Source organism: Dendrobates tinctorius, unplaced genomic scaffold (genome assembly GCF_039654945.1).
Source record: "Dendrobates tinctorius isolate UK_male_01 unplaced genomic scaffold, ASM3965494v1 ptg000022l, whole genome shotgun sequence".
Taxonomy (NCBI): domain Eukaryota; kingdom Metazoa; phylum Chordata; class Amphibia; order Anura; family Dendrobatidae; genus Dendrobates; species Dendrobates tinctorius.
In genome coordinates, this window is record NW_027361690.1 from 89,127,300 (window position 1) to 89,147,952 (window position 20,653).

At 43.7% G+C, this 20,653-nt stretch overlaps 1 protein-coding gene across 4 annotated transcripts in view; it reads right to left on the reverse strand.

Moving 5' to 3' along the window:
* Positions 1-20,653, reverse strand: part of DENND4A (DENN domain containing 4A) — a 193,521-nt gene that overhangs the window by 142,196 nt on the left and 30,672 nt on the right. The gene's annotated exons all lie outside the window — the stretch shown is intronic.

A 20,653-nucleotide genomic window follows, 5' to 3' on the forward strand; every position in this document is an offset into this window, starting at 1 on the left:
CCAAAAAAAAAAAAAATCCCCAATTTCTGCATTAAAGATACTCACAAAACATGTTGAGGAATCTTAAAATTCCTATCCACGTTGGTGCGACTGTAAAACTGCCCATTGAGGCGGTATAGTGCTTTAGACTCCTATGATAAGTGTGGGGGAAAATACAATATCAATATACCGTTAGGAATACAAAATGAACCGGCCCTGGTCATAAATACATAACAGCGGCACCACAGCCTGGCCCTGTACACATGGACAGTCAGACCACTCAGGTGGCGAAACACAAAACACGGATTGGAAGTAACACCCTAAAAAAATCTCTCTCTACTATAACATGACGACTTTGTATCTGGCCGACCGGCCACGTAACCAGTTTGTGTGCCCACATCTCTGCACTGATGATGGCAGTAACAGCGGACAATAGACCTTTTCATGGCCGCATGCAGCATCCCATAGAAAGATATTCCAGAGGTTACAGAGGGCAGAGGTTCCTGACCCGGGATGTCCTAGAAAGATGTAAACGGAAGGATTTTGTCCATTCATGAAAAGAGCTGGTGATTATGGTTCCTTTAGCAATCTTAATCCCCTTGTGGCAAAACATGGCAGACATCTATAATAACAGCAACCGCTCACCCTGATACGATATACATTACACAGCTAAATCATGGCACAACGGAAAGGATGGATGGACATAATAGAAAATTACTTGCCTGGCATTTCCATAACATAACAGTCTTCGTTACTTACTACCTAAGACAATTGGATTAACAGTGATAAACTTGGGATCCATTTTAAAAACTATTCCCAAAATATTACACTATCCCCTATCCAAAGGATATAGGGACAATTTTTATTGATCGCTGGGGATCTGACCACCATCAATCCAGAGTAATGGGCTCCAAGTTAGGGCACAGTCGACAGCTGTATAAAATCGGACAATAGTGCACGGACTGGCTGGCAGTTCTCCAGATCCAAGCATTTCTATGCAGCTGTCAGCCACTGCTCGGGAGACCAGCTGGCCAGTCCATGCACGGCGCTCCTATCTCAGTCAGATTTATACAGCCATCTGACCTAAACGAATTAGGCTATGTGCACACGCTGCGGATTGGTCTGCGGATTGTTTCGCGCGGATTTTGCAAAATCCGCAGGTCTCCTGTATCACCTCTACAATGGAGGAGATAGCAAACCGCAGCGGAATCCACAGAAATGAATGACATGTCAATTCTTTCTGCGATTAGAAACCGCAGCAAAAAACGCGTGGAGAATTCCGCACCGTGTGCACTGCGGTCTCCATAGGTTATAATGGTACTGTACAACGCAGCAGATTCTGCTGCGGATCCGCAGGGCAAAATCTGCAGCATAATCTGCAGTGTGTGCACACACCCTTAGTCAACCTCAATTAGTTGGGTACGAGTTTTTAAGCCACCATTCACACATCTGTATGGAAACAGCACATGGACCCTACATAAAGTTTCACCAATCCATACAACCACTGCAACCCTTTAGTGACAGAGCCAATTTGCAGCTTAATGACCGGGCCAATTTTTACCATTCTGACCACTGTCACTTTAAGAGGTTATAGCTCTGGAACGCTGCAATGGATCCCACTGATTCTGAGAATGTTTTTTCGTGACATATTGTACTTCATGTTAGTGGTAAAATTTATTCAATATGACTTGCGTTTATCTATGAAAAAAATGGAAATTCGGTAAAAAGCTTGAATATTTTGGAATTTTCAAACTTTTAATTTTTGCACCCTTAAATCAGAGAGTGCTGTCACACAAAATAGTTAATAAATAACATTTCCCACATGTCTACTTTACATCAGCACAATTTTGGAAACAATTTTTTTGTTGTTAGGCCGTTATAAGGGTTAAAAGATGACCAGCGATTTCTCATTTTTCCAACAAAATTTACAAAACCATTTTTTTTAGGGACCACATCACATTTAAAGTGAGTTTGGGGGGGTCAATATAACAGAAAATACCCAAAAGTGACACCATTCTAAAAACTGCACCCCTCAAGGTGCTCAAAACCACATTCAATAAGTTTATTAACCCTTCAGGTGCTTCACGAGAACTAAAGAAATGTGGAAGGAAAAAAATGAACATTTTACTTTTTTCACAAAAAATTTACTATAGAACCTTTTTTTTTTTTTATTTTCCCAAGGGTACCAGGAGAAAGTGGACCAAAAAATTTGTTGTTGTGCAATTTCTCCTGAGTACGCCGATACCCGATATGTGGAGGAAAGCCACTGTTTGGGCACATGGCAGGGGCTCAGAAGGGAGGGAGCACCATTTGACTATTTGAACACAAAATTGGCTGGAATCAATGACGATGTGATGTCGCATTTGGAGACCCCCTGATAGTGTGCTTGGAGACCCCCCAACACACCTCAACCCCTAATCTCAACACACCCCAACCCTTTGCTCAACCCTAAGGCCGGGATCACACATGTGCGAAACTCGGACGAGTCTCGCATCTTAATACCGGGAGCGGAGCGTGTGGCTGCATGTATTTCTATGCAGCCGCACGCTCCACTCCTGAGTGCAGGTTGCAGCGCTGGGTATTAAGATGCAAGACTTGTCCGAGTTTCTCACATGTGTGATCCCGGCCTAACCCTTAGCTCAACCCTAACGGAAAAATGGAAATAAATAAATTCTTTTTATTTTATTATTTTTACCTAACTAAGGGGGTGATAAAGGGGGGTTTGATTTACTATTTTTTAATTTTGATCACTATGATAGGGTCTATCACAGTGATCAAAATGAACCAATAGGAAAAATTTCCTATTGTTGCCGGCCAGCAGATCTCGGCGGGCGCACTGCGCATTGTCTTCCTGGAAGACGCCGCGGTCCGGCGCCTCCCATCTTCATACGATGCCGTCCTCCTTCTTGCTTCTCCCTCGGCTCCTGCGCACGCGTACTTTCTCTGCCCTGTTGAGGGCAGAGTAAATTACTACAGTGCGCAGGCGTCGGGAAAGGTCAGAGAGCTCCGGCGCACTGCAGTACTCTGCTCTGCCCTCAATTGGGCAGAGAAAGTATGCCTGCACAGGAGCCGAGGGAGAAGCAAGGAGGAGGACATCGTAAGAAGATGGGAGGCGCCGGATCGGACGGCGACACCCATCGGACCGGACCGAACGCCGGGGTGAGTATAATCTAACTCTTTTTTCTTATCTTTCAGGTTACATCAGAGGCTTATCTACAGCATTACAGAATGCTGTAGATAAGCCCCAGATGGCGGTGACCGCAGCTGATAGTCCAAAAATGGGCTGACAGATCCCCTTTAATGGACAAAAAAAGATCATTCTCTTTCAATTTATAAAATCGGAAGTAACAAGAATGCAAAAAAAGTGGCAAAACGGACGACAAGCAAGAGGAAAAGTTTGTTTTACATATGGTAAATGTCAAAATAGACACAGATGTTGGAATCTAACAAATAGAAAGGTTTCTTGATGCAAAACCCCTAAATGGGGCAGTAACAAGATAACATCACTTATTGATGTTGCTATTTAATGCTGTATTAAAATTAGTTGATGAGGCCACTAAATGGTTAAAACAGTACAGATTGTGTCACATTTTAGTTTTCTGGTAAAATATAGCCAGTGCTCACTACTAATGTGCAGACCTTACATATTAGTTATGTGAAAAAGTGTTTGCCCCCTTCCTGGTTTGATATTCTTTTTCATGTTTCAGATCACCAAACAAATTTAAATATTAGACAAAGATAACAGAAGTAATCACAAAATGCAGTTTTTTCCATGAAGGTCTTTATTACTAAGGGAAATAGAAACCTATAGGGCCCTGTGTGAAAAAGCATTTGCCCCCCTCCCCTTCTTAAAACTTTAACTGTGGTTTATCACATCTTTGAGAAGTGGAGTTCAAATTCCCTAGCCACATCCAGGCCTGCTTACTGCCACACCTGTTCTCAATCAAGACATCACTTAAATAGGATCTGCCTGACAAAGTGAAGTAGACCAAAACATACGCAAAAGCTAGACATCATGCCTCGATCCAAATAAATTCTGGAACAAAAGAGAAATGAAGTAAATAAGATCCATCAGTCTGGAAAAGGTTATAAAGCAACTAGATGGTGGCCCGATTCTCCGTCCCGCAGATCTCCCGACAGAGGCGTGCATCGTTCGAATGCGCTGATTGGTCGCGGCCGGCTGGGACCAATCAGCGCCGCGGGATTTACGTTACAGACAGATAGAATTAGACTAATATATAGTAGATTTCTCAAGCTTTGGGACTCCAGTGAACCACAGTGAGAACCATTAGCCACAAACGGCGAAAACATGGAACAGTGGTGAACCTTACCAGGAGTGGCTGGCAGATCAATATTACCTCAAGAGTGCAGCAACAACTTATCCAAGATGTCATAAAAAAACACAACAATAGCTAAAGAACTGCAGGACTCACTTGCCTCAGCAAAGGTCAGTGTTCATGACTCCAGCATAAGAAAGAGACTGGACAAAAAGAGCCTGCATTAGAGTGTTCCAAGATGAAAATCACTGCCGAGCAATAACAAAAAGGCTCGTTTCAGTTTTGAAAGGAAACATCTTGATGATCCCCAAGAATATTGGGAGAATACGGTGTGGATTGACAAGACAAAAGTTGAACTTTTTGGAAGGTATATGTCCTATTACATCTGGTGTAGAAGAAACACAGCATTTCAGAAAAAGAACATTATACCAAAAGTAGAATATGGTGGTTGTAGCGTGATGGCCTTGGGCTGTTTTGCTGCTTCAGGACCTGGAAGACTTGCTGTGGTAAATGAAACCATGAATTCTGCTGTTTACCAAAAAAATCCTGAAGGACAATGTCCGCCCATCTGTTTGTGACCTCAAGCTGAAGCGCACTTGGGTTATGCAGCAGGAAATTAATCCAAAACACAACAACAAGTCCACCTCCGAATGGCTTAAGAAAAACAAAGTCATGACTTTGGAGTGGCCTAGTCAAAGTCCTGACCTTAATCCGACTGAGATGCTGTGCCATGACCTTAAAAAGGAAACCCTCCAATGTGGCTGAATTACAACAATTCTTCAATGATGAGTGGGCCAAAATTCATCCAGACTGTTGTAAAAGACTCTTTTCCAGCTATCGCAAACGATTAATTGCAGTTGTTGTTGCTTAGGGTGGCCCAACCAGTTATGTTTAGGGGGCAATCACTTTTTTACACAGGGCCCTGTAGGTTTCGATTTATTTTTCCCTTAATAATAAAAGACCTTCATTTAAAAAACGCATTTTGTGTTTAATTGTGTTACCTTTGTCTAATATTTTAATGTTTCAGATTACCAAACAAATGTAAGTATATCAAACATGCAAAAGACTAGTAAATCAGGAACGGGGCAAATACTATTTCACACAAATGTACCGTTTGCGGATTATAAGACGCACCCCAAATTTTGAGAATATGAAAAAAACTTTTTTTTTTTTTTTTTAAATAAAATGGTGGTTCTTCTTATAATCCATGCATCTTATTGATTACTGGGGGTGGTGGCTGCGGTGAAGCGGGGTCCCAGGGTCGCTGCTGGAGGAGGCAAGAGTGGAGCGTTGCTACAGGCTGGGATGAGGGGGTGTTCAGATATGCGGCGCACACTGTGGATGTTCGGTGACGACATCTTGTGAAAGCCTAGAGCCCCTACAGTTAAATTGTTTCCTATGCGATGGACTGGATTCCAGGAAAATGTCTGCCGGACGGGGGCAGCGCATGTGCAGATGGAAATCTCGGCATCAAAATCTCGGGAGATGAGATCTCAGTGCTGAGATCTCATCTCCCGAGATCTTCATCTGTGCATGCGCCGCCCCCGGCCGGCAGCCATTTTCCTGGAATCCAGTCCACCGCATAGGAAACTGTGGGGGCTCTGGGCTTTCACAAGATGTCAGCAGAGCCCCACAGCACCGAAAACCCGCAGTGGTGCACCGCACCGCACATCCGAACACCCCCTCATCCCAGCCTGCGGCCGGTAAGGTACATCCGCATTATAACACGCACCCCCATTTTCCCCAAAAAATTTTTTGGGGAAAAAAGTGCGTCTTATAATCCGAAAAATACGGTATGTGGCGTCATCCACACAGCACTACATATGTATCCCACACATACAAAGCCGCCTGTATGGATTATGTAGAGAGCATGGATGAATAAACTTCTCTGAATCATTAGTATCTGTGCTGCAGACAAAAGAATAATCCAATATATTATAAGAATAAAAGTATAGACTCCAATGCAGTCAGATCACTAAATCTCATCCAACCTCACAGCCAGTAGAACAGGTTAAATCCAAATACAACAGCCCTACCTGGACACCGAAATCCGAGAGAAATCCCAAACCAACCAAATCTGCCAATGCAAGTATAGGAAGAACAAGCAAGTTAAAAAAAAAAAAAAAAAAAAAAAAAGGGTGAAGTTCAGTAAGTGAGAGGGATACGACCTCTACAAATAAAGTCTGACAACACACGCTGAACCATTAGTACAAACATCAGCGCCTCTGCTCACCTTTGGTGAGACTACACAAATACACTCCTCTACATTGAAACTACAACACCAAGAAGGAAAAGTCATGGGAGCTATGGAAATCACAAAATTGAAAGACATGTTAATGACATGCATATGATGGAAAATTTTCAAAACATCTTTATTTATTCAGCATTGAGCAGGAGCGCCACGTGCAGCAATCCCGGCACTTACACGCCTTGGCTGCTATCACTGATTTTATTAATGGCTGTCTACCCATGCTGAATGCAGGTGAGCAATCAAGATCGGGTGCTGGCAGCTCCCTTGGCAATTGCTAACCGATGACATCCCTGATGTGCTTGACTGGTGTCAAGCACAGAGAAGCTATAGGTCATAGTAGCATGTTTGACAATTCCAGGGGCAGCTGCCAGCAGCGGATCTTGATAATTAGTGTAACCAAATGTATCCAGTGTGGCAGAACATTCCTCAGCGAGCTATTAATAACCTCACAGATAGCAGCCAAGTTGCTTAAGTGTAGCGATCATACTCTAATCTAAAGAAATGTAAGACTTTTTGAAAAATTTCTTTCCATTCCCACATCATTTACATGTCTATCGATTCTGTCCAAGTACATAATGCCAGACACCAATTATGGGGGTTGTCGATGCTTATAATTTTGATCAGCTATCCTAAGGATCAGATCGGTAGTACTCTCACCGACCTCTTATAAATGTGAAACTGGCCACGTCTCCCACTAAACTGATTAGGAGCTGATCAGCATTTCTCAGCAATAGCCGCTACACAGCGAATAGGGCTGGGCTGGCTCTGCTCATGGTTTACTTCCGGCAGCTGATCGGTGGGCCCGGTATCCCGGCACTCTGACTCCCAACAACCTCATATGGATGACTTATCCCAAGGAGGGAGTCGGACAATCACTTTAATGATTTATGACCAAATTCGTAAGTGGTTGTTCACAAATGCAATGTTTGCAGAAATTTCTGCAATGAATCTTCCATGTGTGAATAAGACTTTAACCATTCTGATGTGATTGGAAGAAACAATGAGCTGATGCTGGACAAGTTCCCAATATATAGATGGTATTAACGGCGCTAATGAATGCACATTGTGAGTATGGAATGTATAACATGTATAATCCGTCAGCAATACCTGAGCTGCCAGATAAATCTCCAATGTGCTGAAACCAGGGCTGTGGAGTCAGAGCCCATTTTGGTAGAGTCGGAGTCATGGAAATTGAGGAGTCGGAGGTTTGGCTTACCGACTCCACAGCCCTGGCTGAAACAGTGTCTCATATTGGTACAAGAGGCCTCGTTGATATCAAGAGAAGCTGTGAAGCCCAGGTCAAAAGTGTCACCACACTCTCGTACTGTGCGCCCAGGCCTGTAGCGTGGCCGCGCTTGCGTACTGTGCGCCCAGGCCTGTAGCGTGGCCGCACTCGCGTACTGTGCGCCCAGGCCTGTAGCGTGGCCGCACTCGCGTACTGTGCGCCCAGGCCTGTAGCGTGGCCGCACTCGCGTACTGTGCGCCCAGGCCTGTAGCGTGGCCGCACTCAGAAATGAACCACCCATATATATATATATACGATCCGTCATTAAAGGCTTTAATACTTTTTCATAAATAACCGTGAACAGTAGAGTGATTTAGTGTCACCCACACTAGGTTTTGATATGGTCCCTGAGGGGAGATCTCGCAGAAGTCAAAGACTTTATAAACAGGGGCGCCATAATTTAATGTCCTTGTCCTCTGCTCCGAGCGCTGTCTTCCGACTGCACGTCACGCCTTTCCTATGTCCTATACAGCACAAGTGTTATCCGCACCCCGCACAAACACTATCTGCCCCTTGGGACCTCTCCGGACACGTCAGTTTTAGTAAATACTTATCTTCTTGATCATTAACAATTCTGCGGCATCTTTTCTTATAACTCTGGGTTGTTCTGTTGGTGAATAACTTGACAATGGGGCGGCTACAATTCCTTGTATTAAAGCGTCATGTCCCTAAACAATGATAATGTCAGTCCTGATTGGATGCTTTCAGACCAGGTCGGGACACCCACCTAATCGGCAAAAATCGAGTTATGAATAAACATTTAAAGATCAAAGCTGCTCCAGATCCGGCTGACTTCCCCCATGAATCCCCTGCAAGTCTCTGTTCACATTATAGCGGTGAAGTTATGCTGAACCAACACAAGATAACAGTAGCCAATCACTGCCCGCACTGATCACATGATATACATAATGACCACAGCTGTGGCCAGTGATTGGCTATGGAGGTCACATGTCACAATATCACATTAGCATGAAGCAGTATAAACCCAAACCGCAGCAGGGTGTGGAACCAACAGTGCAGGAGCTAAGGGAGATTTAACGCACCACTCCCACGTTTCTTTTTTTATTTCAGAGCCAGAGCAGTATCACTCATGTAAGTTCCCTGACCTTGTCCCATACTTACCAGCCGCCATCTTCCTCTGTTCTCAGTGCTACACCGGTTGGTCTTCTGCAGGAAGTCACTTGCCAGATCGCTCCCGTATTTCCTGGACCATCCGGAAGTCATAACTCGATTCAAGTCTATGAGAGCCAGAGCGAGGCTAGAACAAGGCTCAGACTTACTCGGAGAACTTGTGAACGTGACCCCAGACTTCCGGTCATTCAGAAGTTGTGGACACATCAGCAGCCGAGCAACACTGAGGACAGCTGCATTGACACCACAGCTACAGCAGATGTGTCCGCTGCAGCCGATCAATGGGCTCAGTGGTCACGTGTCGGTATCACTTCCGAGCGCAGCGATTGGCTGCAGTGTACACATGCGCTGTAGTCGTGATGTCACTGCTGCAGACCGCTAATGTCAGGAGCCGAGCTGGCAGTGAGGCAGGGGAGGATTTTCTCTACAGCAAGCCAAAGTGGATAAAACATTTATTGATGGAAATCCTCTGTAAACAGATCTCTCAGTCCTGATAGAGCAAGTGTACTTACTTTGGAAATTCATATCAGACTGCCTATATAACCCTTTAAGTTTTTCTGCCTAATATTAAGATCTGCTGGAGATCTCCGTAGCCATAATCTAGTAATGAAGCCTCTAGGATCCATCTTCCTGAGGCATCGTATAGACCCCGCATACCGTACATACTCGTGTATAAGCCGAGATTTTCAGCCCATTTCTTTAGGCTGAAAGTCCCCCTCTCGGCTTATACACGAGTCATATACCTGGGGGTCGGCGGGGGGGAGCAGGAGTGTCAGATATCATACTTACCCCCCCGGCGCGGTCTCTGCAGCCTCCCGGCTTCTCCACGGTCTCCCTTCCTGCCTTCAGCGATCACGTGGTACCGCTCATTAAACTCATGAATATGCGCATAATCTATGGAGCATCTTATGGGGCCATAACCTTTATGGAGCATTATATGGGGCATATTATTCTATGGTGCATCTTATGGGGGCATTATTAACCTTTGTGCAGCATTATATGGGGTGTATTTTGTATGGAGCATCTTATGGGGCCATCATGAACTGTATGGAGCATTATATGGGGCTCCTGATTCAATATGGATATTCAAAAACATTTAACCTACTGATGTCTCAATTTTACTTTTATTGGCATCTATTTTTATTTTTGAAATTTACCAGTAGCTGCTGCATTTTCCACCCTAGGCTAATACGTGAGTCAATAAGTTTTCCTAGTTTTTTGTGGCAAAATTAAGGGGGGGGTCGGCTTATACACGAGTATATACCGTATATGCTTGTCCACATGAGGCTAAGTATTGGGCCTACCCTTCCCATCAGGCGCAGGGTCTACTGTATGTAGCATGTAAGGCGGTCTTCACATTAGATTTGGGAGATCCGCTTTCCGGGTGTGGGAGATAAATGTCATTCATAAGGAAACTTTTCTCCTTTGTGCTAGGATCCATTCCATATTGCAGGCCTATGTGTGGACCCTACAGACTGGGAGAGGCCCCCATTACACGGGGGTCTATGCACACCGTTATCTTAAATCCTATACATACATACATACATACATACATACATACATACATGTGGAGACTATAAACCTATTATAGGAGCTGGAAAGTGAACTGAAGTCTGAATATTCAGTGGTTATCATCATTAAGAAATTGCTGCCAGTGGGAACTTGGTCTGACGCTATGAATGTGACATTTATAAAGAAAGTTCAATCTCTGCTGAACATGGTGAAACAATACAAGGACACTTGGCAAGAATCGGAGACGTAATTACTAGGACGCATTAGCACTTACATTTTGTGTTCTTTCTCTAGGATATTAAATGTGAAATATCACTGGGATTTACTTTATTCAAAAGATTTGGCCCCTAAGACTGGTGCTGTAAAGGCACAATGTGTTTTACTAATAAGTGATCATAAAATAAAGAATAATCTATTTTTTTTTCTATTTCCAGGTTAAAAATCTAAAAAATTATATTGTTCTCTGGTCGGGCAGAAACCAGCACTGCCACTCGGGACTCCACTTTTATTTTCTCTTTTAATATTTCATTACTGCAAATGGCGAGTGGCGGTCATGGACGGCTCACAGAGAGAGCAGGAAGGTCCTGACCAGGCGAGGGCAAGACACCCTGACGAGAGCAAATGACTGCTGGGTGATTGAAAGTCATAGCATCCACAAAAGCTTATGGGGGATATGTGGCAAAAACTGCTGCAAGAGAAAAGAATGGTGATAAGTGGAACAGCGGCTCACAAGCAGCTCCATCATTTTCACTGTATCCTTTAATTTAAAGAAGCACTCCTCCTCCCATCAAAGTTTTTATCCTCTTAATATATTGCAGTCATTATATTATATAGCTTTTTGTACTTAGAATTACTCATTTTTCCCCTTCTACCCAGCTAATTCATCTTTTTCATTAAGTCTGACATCACGTTATTAAAAACTGACTGACTCCGTCTATGCTCAATGTAGAAACAGGAGGTCAATTTTATCTGTATGAGTCATCAGTCACTTCAAAACATCAATGAAAGCTGGGTTAGGAGTTGAAGAGGGGAATGATTTCTGCAGGCACAAGACACTTCCTGTTTCTACATAGAGCAGAGAAAAGAGAAGAATTAGATGGGTAAAAGGGCAAAATGGGCAATTGTAAGTACACAGTACTGTATAATATGATGACTGCAGTATAGTAAGAGGATAAAACTTTGATCAGAGGAGGAGGAGGAGTGCTTCTTCAAACTATCCCTTCTGCAATTGAGGCTGCTTCATACATTTTAGAAGTTTTTGTTTTTTTTGCACCTCGGTAAAAGTTATGCAAATTTTCTGTTCAATCAACTGGGACTATATCACAAAACTTCTAGGGCAGAGAAGAAAAAGCAAAAATGGGCTCAGAGGTGTGCTGTGGTATATGTCCAGTTGGTTGATGGGAACATTTGCATCTATTACTGGGGGTAACCCGTATTTTGGAATAGACAGGCACAGAAGAAAAAGGAAAAAAGTTGTTCCTGAATTAGTGGAGCAGCGCCAATTGGAGGTGGCCCTGTTTAATTAAAAAAATACAAGTCAAGGTCATCTTTAAATGCCATCTCTAAGGCCGTGTACATTTTGCCATATCGCATCTGTGCTGTACACCTCTGTAAGGCAACAGCCACAAATATCTCTGAGGTCACACTTCATCCAATGTCATAAAGGAGGCATACAGGTTCTCACGCATTCAAAGAGAATCTGGAAGCAAAAAAATACGTGGCGAGTTACATCACATTATTTATAGAGCACCATTGATCCCATGGTGCTGTACATGAGAAGGGCTTACATACAAATACAAGTATCACTTAGAGTAGACCTACTATACTGGTACAGAGGGTAGAGGGCCCTGCCCTTGCAGGCTTACATTCTACAGAATGGTGGGGAAGGAGATAGCAGGTCGGGGGGTTGCAGTAGCTCCGGTGGTGTTGAGGTGGCAGCGGGTCTTTGCAGGTTGTAAGCCTTCTTGAAGAGACGGGTTTTCAGGTTTCGTCTGAAGGATCCCGATGTAGTGGATAATCGGACGTGTTGGGGTACAAAATTCCAGAGGATGGTGGATATTCGGGAGAAATCTTGGAGGAACGAACAAGTGTAGAGGAGAGAAGGAGGTCTTGGGAGAACCGGAGATTACATGAGGGAAGATAACGGGAGATTAGTTCGGAGATTTACAGAGGAGAAAGGTTATAAATATTACAGACATGTCTACCACAGGCCTCATTCAGATGTCCACTTTCCACACACGAGTTCTAGGTTTTTCACAGTCAGAACTTGTAAATATTAAAGGCCTATGGGGCTGTTCTCTGTGTATCTTTCTTGAGACCTATCCAATATTAATCCAAATCACAGATCAAACTCGACATTCCAAGTCTATTGATAAATACAAAAAAAAAAAAAAAAAAATCTGACAACACTTAAAATGTTCCGTTTTTCACTGTCTCAAGGTAGAAGCTTGAGAAACAGCCATACAAGAAAAACTGATGAAACAGATGGTCAGTGTACCAGCTTTTTACTAACGACTGATGAAAACCTGATCAAAACCACTGATGAAACTAGGTCAGAATTTTGCATATGAGAAAAATATAGAAGAATTGCTTGCAGAGAAATATGTAGCCATCATGCAATATTTTTCTTCCTTTCTCTCGCTACCTTAATGCAAAAGAAAGCCTTCTCCAGAAGAAAAAAACCTTACTGAACGAGATGGCCCCATAAGAGAGTCACGGATATGTGGGTTTCGTCTTGGTGAAACACTATGTGCTCAAAATCACAATGACATTTCGATTATTTTGAAGATCCCATGCCAGACCGTCAAAAGTCTACAGCTCTGCAATACAGAATCTTTAGGACTCTGTGCGCCACTATTCTGGCATCATGCCGAGCGCAACGCTGGTGGGTGCGGAGGCCAGGCTTACCCTGGAGAGGCATGACTAAGATATTCACTAGAGCAGGGTTCCCCTACTCCAGTCCTCAAGGCCCACCAACAGGCCATGTTTTCAGGATTTCCTTTGTATTGCACAGGTGAAGCAATTATCAACTGAGCAATACCTAAGGAAATCCTGAAAACATGATCTGTTGGTGGGCATTGAGGACTGGAGTTGGGGAACCCTGCACTAGAGCCTCTGATAGTGAGGATAGGCTTGGCCACCAGAAGGTACTACTCCAGGGCAGTCCCTGTGACTGTAACAGCTGACCGGAGGGTCAGAGACACAAGTACGAGGTACAGGAGGGCGAAAGCAAAGCTGTGGTCAGGCAATCCAAGGTCAGAGCAGGCAGCACAAGTTGGATACACGTAGCCAAGGTCAGGAGCCTAGAGGTAAGCCAGGACAGGTAAACAAGCCAGGTCAATAACGTGAATATACAAAAAAAGGACACTAGCAGATGAACTAACATTCAGGCAAGGAGTGGTGGGAGGGGATCATTCAAATATACCCTTCTGGTAAGGGATAAGGCCAGGGAACCTAATCTCTGCATGACACTGCATGGTTAAATTCCTGCAAACACTGGCAGCGCCCCCTATAGCCAGGTGGAAATAGTAAGAAGATGCAGAAGTGCTGAGGAATGCTGCAAGAGGCAAACAGTGAGACAGCCTGACAAGATAAGCAGTCCAGCCAGTGACCGTGGCGAGTAGGGTACGCAGAGGAGGTATGCGGGTAACCGCCGTGACATTGAGGCATTCTAGTGTACCACCAGCTGAAACTAAAATTGCCCTGAGCTTCCAATTTTTTTACATGCAGGCTTTATTTTCTATACTCAAGGATTTCTGTTTCAAACATCACTTCAGTTTCTGAGAAGACAGGTAGCTGACAGGACCTTTTATTTCATGAGGACTTTCCATCACCTGGTGGGTTCTCCACTGGATTTTTCCCTCACAATCACAGCGAGAAACCCTTCCCGTGAAGAGACAGGACAGATCAAGAAGAGTGAATCATGGTGTGGGATCAGTGATCACATGTTCCATTCACCAGAGGCGTCAGATAATGGCAGAGATCCTTCATCATCACTTATAGCATATGACCAAACTTGAATTTTTTTTTATGTTGTCAATGACAGGTGAGAAACATTTCACCTGTGACATCAGTCAGGGAAGAAGAAATGAACCTCTCCTCCTCAATCTGCCACCTAGGACTGTTACAAATCTTTATTCTTGCCATTATCTTCAGAAAGAAATGTAGCAGCATCACTAGTCATCCTGAAACACATTTTCTAGTGGTTGTTTGAAAAGTGTCAGCCCCATTGTGATGGCATATTGTCAGGATGTCACTATCACAAATCTTGGGAACTAACAGAACACAGTGAAGGCTTAGTGTTGTATCTCCAAAGTGGCTCTGGTATCGGCCATCCAAATGTTACAATGCAACGTGGACCCATTTATATCACTGGAGCGGTTGTGCAATTCCTGGACACTGGGTGGCCCGGGCACCACTGTTGAGGAAAAAAAAAAAAAAAAAAAAAAAGAAAAAAAAACAAGCAGAGGTGCAGCCCTTCTTTATTAGGATGGGCTGGACATCTCAGAAGTCATGCAGTGAGGAGCAATGGGTGGCTCTGTCTCATGATCAGAGGTCCAAAAAGTTCTGCAAGGCTCAATCTGATAAATAACCCTCAAGGGCTAGCCATTTTTTAAAGTGTGTTAAAGTATGTGCGTAGAAAGCAAAGAAATACTGAAAACACTGATGTGAACAACACTTCACCTGAAATGTATCTGGTTTTCAAATGTCTAGCCTAGATCTCAGGCCTGATGCAGATGGTCGCTGTATTACAGCTTCTGGCCTCCTATGGCAGCTGCTTTTTTAATTTGTAATTTTGGTTTGTAAAAGGCCTATTAGTGCCCCAGATACTTTGGATTTTGATGTTGCTATGGACCTTTTGTGGGGTGTCATTCAGAGCCTGCACCGAGCAGCCTTTGGTGCGTGAGAAAACATCCACTGGACTCAGTATTAAGCCTCATGCACACAGGAGAATCAAATGCTGACCCTGCAAGCTCAGCACTATGGAGCAGTGGCCCTCAGTGTGCCAAGTTACAGGGTCATTATTAGCCTCTAGAATCCATGACCAGTGGCAATACATGAGCCATTTTGCAAACTACGTCCCACTCCAGGCACAGTATAGAGCAGAAATACACTCATTATAAGGAAGAGCATATAATTAATATTAGCATAGCCTTAAGGGACATTATTAAGACCAGTTAAAGGGTTTGTGGACAGGGAATATCTTCATGAAGGCTGGGGGAAATCAGACAGCTGAAAGAATCTCCAATCCCAAGAACTAAGCTCTGAAGAGCCCTGTCTGAAATGAGCAGAGGTTGAAAAGAAACAAATCACCATCAAAATAGCACCGTCTGCTGCGCCTGTGCATCAGCATCTATTGCGTACCGACAGATGCTACTGCGCATGCGCCACCTCTGGTGCCATTTTGTTATAGTGTAAATTTTTTTGGCTGCAGCATCAAGGGGCAGGCAGAGGTGCTTGCGCAATAGATGCTAATGAAGACAGCGTCATTTTGATGGTGATTTTTGTTTCTTTTCAACAGTGCAAGATAATAGGCACTTAGTGATGAGCGAGTGTGCTCGTTACTCAAGTTTTCCGAGCATGCTCGGGTGTTTTCCGAGTATCTTGGGCGTGCTCGTAAATTATGTCTGAGTCCCTGTAGCTTCATGATTTGCGGCTGCTAGACAGCCTGAATACATGTGGGGATTCCCTAACAAACAGGCAATCCTCACATGTATTCAGGTTGTCTAGCAGCTACAAATTATGCAGCTGGAGGGATTCAGACATCACTTACGAGAACACCCAAGCATGCTCGGAAAACTTGAGTAACGTGCACACTCGCTCGTCACTATAGGCACCAACTGACAAGTGATTGGCGGCGCCTGCGCACTTTTTGATGAAGTGACATGGCTTTTTTTTCAAATACACACATTAGTATATTCATTATGGAGCAGTGACCAGTCAGCATTATGAATATATAATCAGAGCACCAGATACATGAACCCCCGCCTTAGGACACGAGCATATCATTAACTAAAATCTAAAAATAAGGATTAAAAAAGAAGCACATGATGGATTTCGTCAAAGGTATCATTTTATTCAGTTTAACGGCGCTGACCTGACACTGTCTGTAGGTTATTATGCACAACACTGATGACAGGTTCCTTTTAACTAAATGTTTGGGTGCTGAGTATGTAATAACATTAAAGGGATATTCCAGTTCAATTAAGTAAATGCTATGTTTTGTATAAAGAAAACGTATTTCGTTTTTTCAATACAGCAATTCCAAAAAGTTTTCAAGCTCTGTTTCTTGTCATTCAATAGGAACCATCACTGTTTGCAGCTGTACAGTCTCCGGGTCCTAGTATACCTGCTTTGACAAGGTGTATGGAGCCAAGCTTACCCCATTAGAAAACAATGATTTGTAATATAGTGAACAGTAATACTTCTAGAGGAGAATGCTACCATACATTCGACGGAGCATGCCACCAGTCGTTACATAAAACCTCTGTATGTCAAAAGCCCTATGAATTTGAATAGAAGCATTAACATAGCTATATACGAAAGTGAACAAGGCATTAGCGAGATTGTCATATCACTAAAGTTCGGAGAACACCTATAAAACTCTGCTCCAAAGTTTTCCATGTCCCTTCTACTACTATTCATCACTGAGCGGATTAAAGGGACCGGGAATTAATACACTGTAATTTTCCAGTAGCATAGCTGGCACTTTTCCCCATTTAATAAATTACATATGAAAGGAATCAGATTCAAAAGAGCAACTTTAACCCAAATCTGTCATGACGGGACAGTCACTTTTCAAAGATGACGACTGAACAGAAGTCACCTACAGTCCAGGCTCTACTAAGATCGACTGCACAGTAGAAATCACAAAACAACAATAGAAGAGCGGAGAATATTTGCCGTGTGCCCACTTGGCTGTTATATGCTTTACCTATACTCGTACTGCAGCTGGACACCACACAAAAAGACCATGGCATGCCACACTTCTGACATTCATGGTCCAAGTATGGACCAACCACATATCTTCTCACCCGAACTTAATAGCGTCATATACAGGGGTTGGACAAAATAATGGAAACACCTAACGTTTTGGCATCATAATCTTCGAACATGTTATAAACATGCAAACCGTGACATATGGTAATGTTTTGTAGTTGATTATTTGTGTTATGTGTATGTAAATTAACTGTTTGTTTTGCAGAATTGTAAGAACATTGATGAGAACCTGATACCAATGGCAGACCTCTCGGATTTTCAAAGAGGCCAAATTGTTGGTGCTCGTATGGCAGGCGCTAGAAAGTGCCCGAATGCTTGGCGTGTCAAGAGGTACTGTCTCCAAAGTAATGACTGCATTTGAAAGAGAAGGTAAAACGTCCGCAGCAAAGAACAGATCCAGACGAAAATCGAAGTTGACTGAGAGAGACCGTCAGACTCTAAAGCGAGTTGTGAGAGGATCGCATGACCACGGCTCTGAAAATCACTGCTGAGCTCAATGAACACCTACAGAACCCAGTTTCCACAAAAACTGTTCGTCAGGAGCTGCACAAATCTGGATTCCACGGAAGAGCTGCAATTCGAAAACCGCTGCTCTGAATGACAAATGTTTCCAAGCGTTTAGAGTGGTGTAGAAACCTCCAGAATTGGTCCCTCGAGCAGTGGAAACATGTGATATTCTCAGACGAATCTTCGTTTACCCTATTTCCGACCTCCGGCCGAGTGTACATTTGGAGACAGCCGAAAGAAGCATTCCATCCAGACTGCCTTCTCCCAACCGTAAAACATGGTGGAGGTTCTGTGATGATCTGGGGTGCTATTTCGTGGAGATCCGCCGGGCCAATGATATCCCTTCATGGAAGAATTAACAGCAGAGATTATTTAGGCATTTTGGGCGACCAAGTGCATCCTATGGTTCAAGCACTGTTCCCGGATGGGAACGCCATCTTTCAGGATTATAATGCACCAATTCATACAGCTAGAATCGTTCAAGCATGGCACGAGGAACATTGTAATGAAGTTGAGCTTCTCATCTGGCCCCCACAATCCCCAGACCTCAACATTATTGAGCATTTATGGTCGATTTTAGAGATTCAAGTTACACGTCGATTTCTGCCGCCATCGTCGCTCAAAGAACTGGAGGGTGTTTTGACTGAAGAATGGGCTACAATTCCTTTGGAAACAAGTCACACATTGTATGAATCCATACCTCGGAGAACTGAGGCTGTAATCGCCGCAAAAGGTGGACCTACACCATATTAAACTAACTTTTGTTGATGTTTCCAGGTGTTTCCATTATGTTGTCCAACCCCTGTATGTCCTATAAGGCTGCTACGTTCGGGTCAGGAGATCTCTGGCCATTCAGACACTGAGGTCTGTACTCGGACCATAAATGTTGAAATGCCCATAGAAATGTGTGGAACATTTACTACAGCTCCAAGTTTAAAAGGAGGCATGTTTTTTTTCTGATGAATAGTGTACAAAAGTTGCAACTATCGATTTGGAGATTATATGAACTGAACTTTAACAAAAATGAAGGTTTTGGGAATTCTTCAAAACACTGGAATACGAATTCTGTAAATTAATCCACGTGAAACCTGTGCCATTCTTCAAGGTGAGAACTCAAAAACCACATTTCCAAAAGAACAAGCAACATTACTGAAATCAGAAACCCACGTGGAGGTAGCCAAACGTGAATTGGCCTAATTGAATGGGGCTAACTAATCTGCAGCACATCAAACTACAGCTCAGCTTGTGTTAGCCATGGGTTTTCTTACAAATCAGCACTGCATAAATCACCCAAGGGCTTATAGGAGGATTCCGGTGTACCTCCGTAAGGTTACTCCACGTGCTGCGGCTGTGCTCCCCATTCTGCTCTGGAGGCTTAGTCGTCAAAAATACAGGATAAAGTTGGACAGTGTGCTACATTAATGTTAGACACCATTATGGACATGGCCTCCGAGCCCACTGGGTACCATAAGTAAGGGTCACAAGGCGAACCCGATAATGCTGCTTAGTTTCATGTTCCACAACTATGACAATGAAATATACAACGCAGATGTGAACAGAGACTAAAGCCCTTTGGCATCAGTTTGAGCCCCACAGAAATGAACGCGATCAGATCCTGTTAAATAGGAATGATCGTATCCTTAGCTGTATATAACGCCGGGGGGCTGGACACGGCGACCCTGGAGGTCCCTTCCAACTAACATTCTAGGATTCTATTAACTCAATAATAACATTAGTTTGCAGAGAATATGAAAGCAAATATCTGAAGGCTGACTGCTTTATATTTTTCTCCACTATTGAATATTGAAGCAGGCTGGCCCTGACATAGTACGTAATTCATCGTAAACTCGTGACATATTGTAAGAAGGCAGCATATCTTCCAGTAATGGCCTTAGGCACGTGCTCAAAGAACCTATCAAATGTCAACCCCACACCTACATTTTACCATAAGACACTCTGACAGGGCTCCCACTTAGCTGCGCTGTACTGTCACATTTCGGAGGGTTTTGTCATTCGTGCCCTCTGAGCACATAATACTTACTGGCAGCGTTCAGAGGCCGGGGAGTATTCACCACTTCCCCGACAGGCTGACTGCACCAGAGTTACAGTGCTGTCAGGCATCTCGCGGGTTAATACACGCTCCTTACCTCTACTTCTCACAATGACTAGCACACAGACAGCAGTTTGGAAGGCTCAAAACCAAGCCGGCCACATGGCTATATACAGACAGGCCATCAGTTATTTGAGGACTTCCTTTTTGTTATATTCTTAAAATAATTGTTGCACATGAGCTTTTCAGGAGGACACCTCTCCCCAGCTTCCTCCCCGATTGCTAGGGGGAAGGGGTGCTGCTCTCCTGGCTGAGAGGTCACACACGCATAGGTGACCATTGGCCCCAAATGTGTGCTGTGCTCTGCGATACTGAAAGCAGAGGCAGCAATGGAAAGGGACTTCTACAGAGCAGCGCTTACAAGCTCTATAGCAAAGGTTGGAAGTGCTGTGCTCCTTGTCTAAAAGATCAGACACTTCTGACAAGACTGCAGCGGTGGCTAGTAGTCAATTAATCCAGCGCAGGTCAGGTGCGTGAGGTCGTAAGGTTACTGGCATCGCTCTAACATCTACATTTAGTGTGTAAGAGCCCAACATTCCGGTTAAGTGCTCACTGGCTTCTCAGAAAACCTGATCTGATTGTCTATTATATCAAATTATATA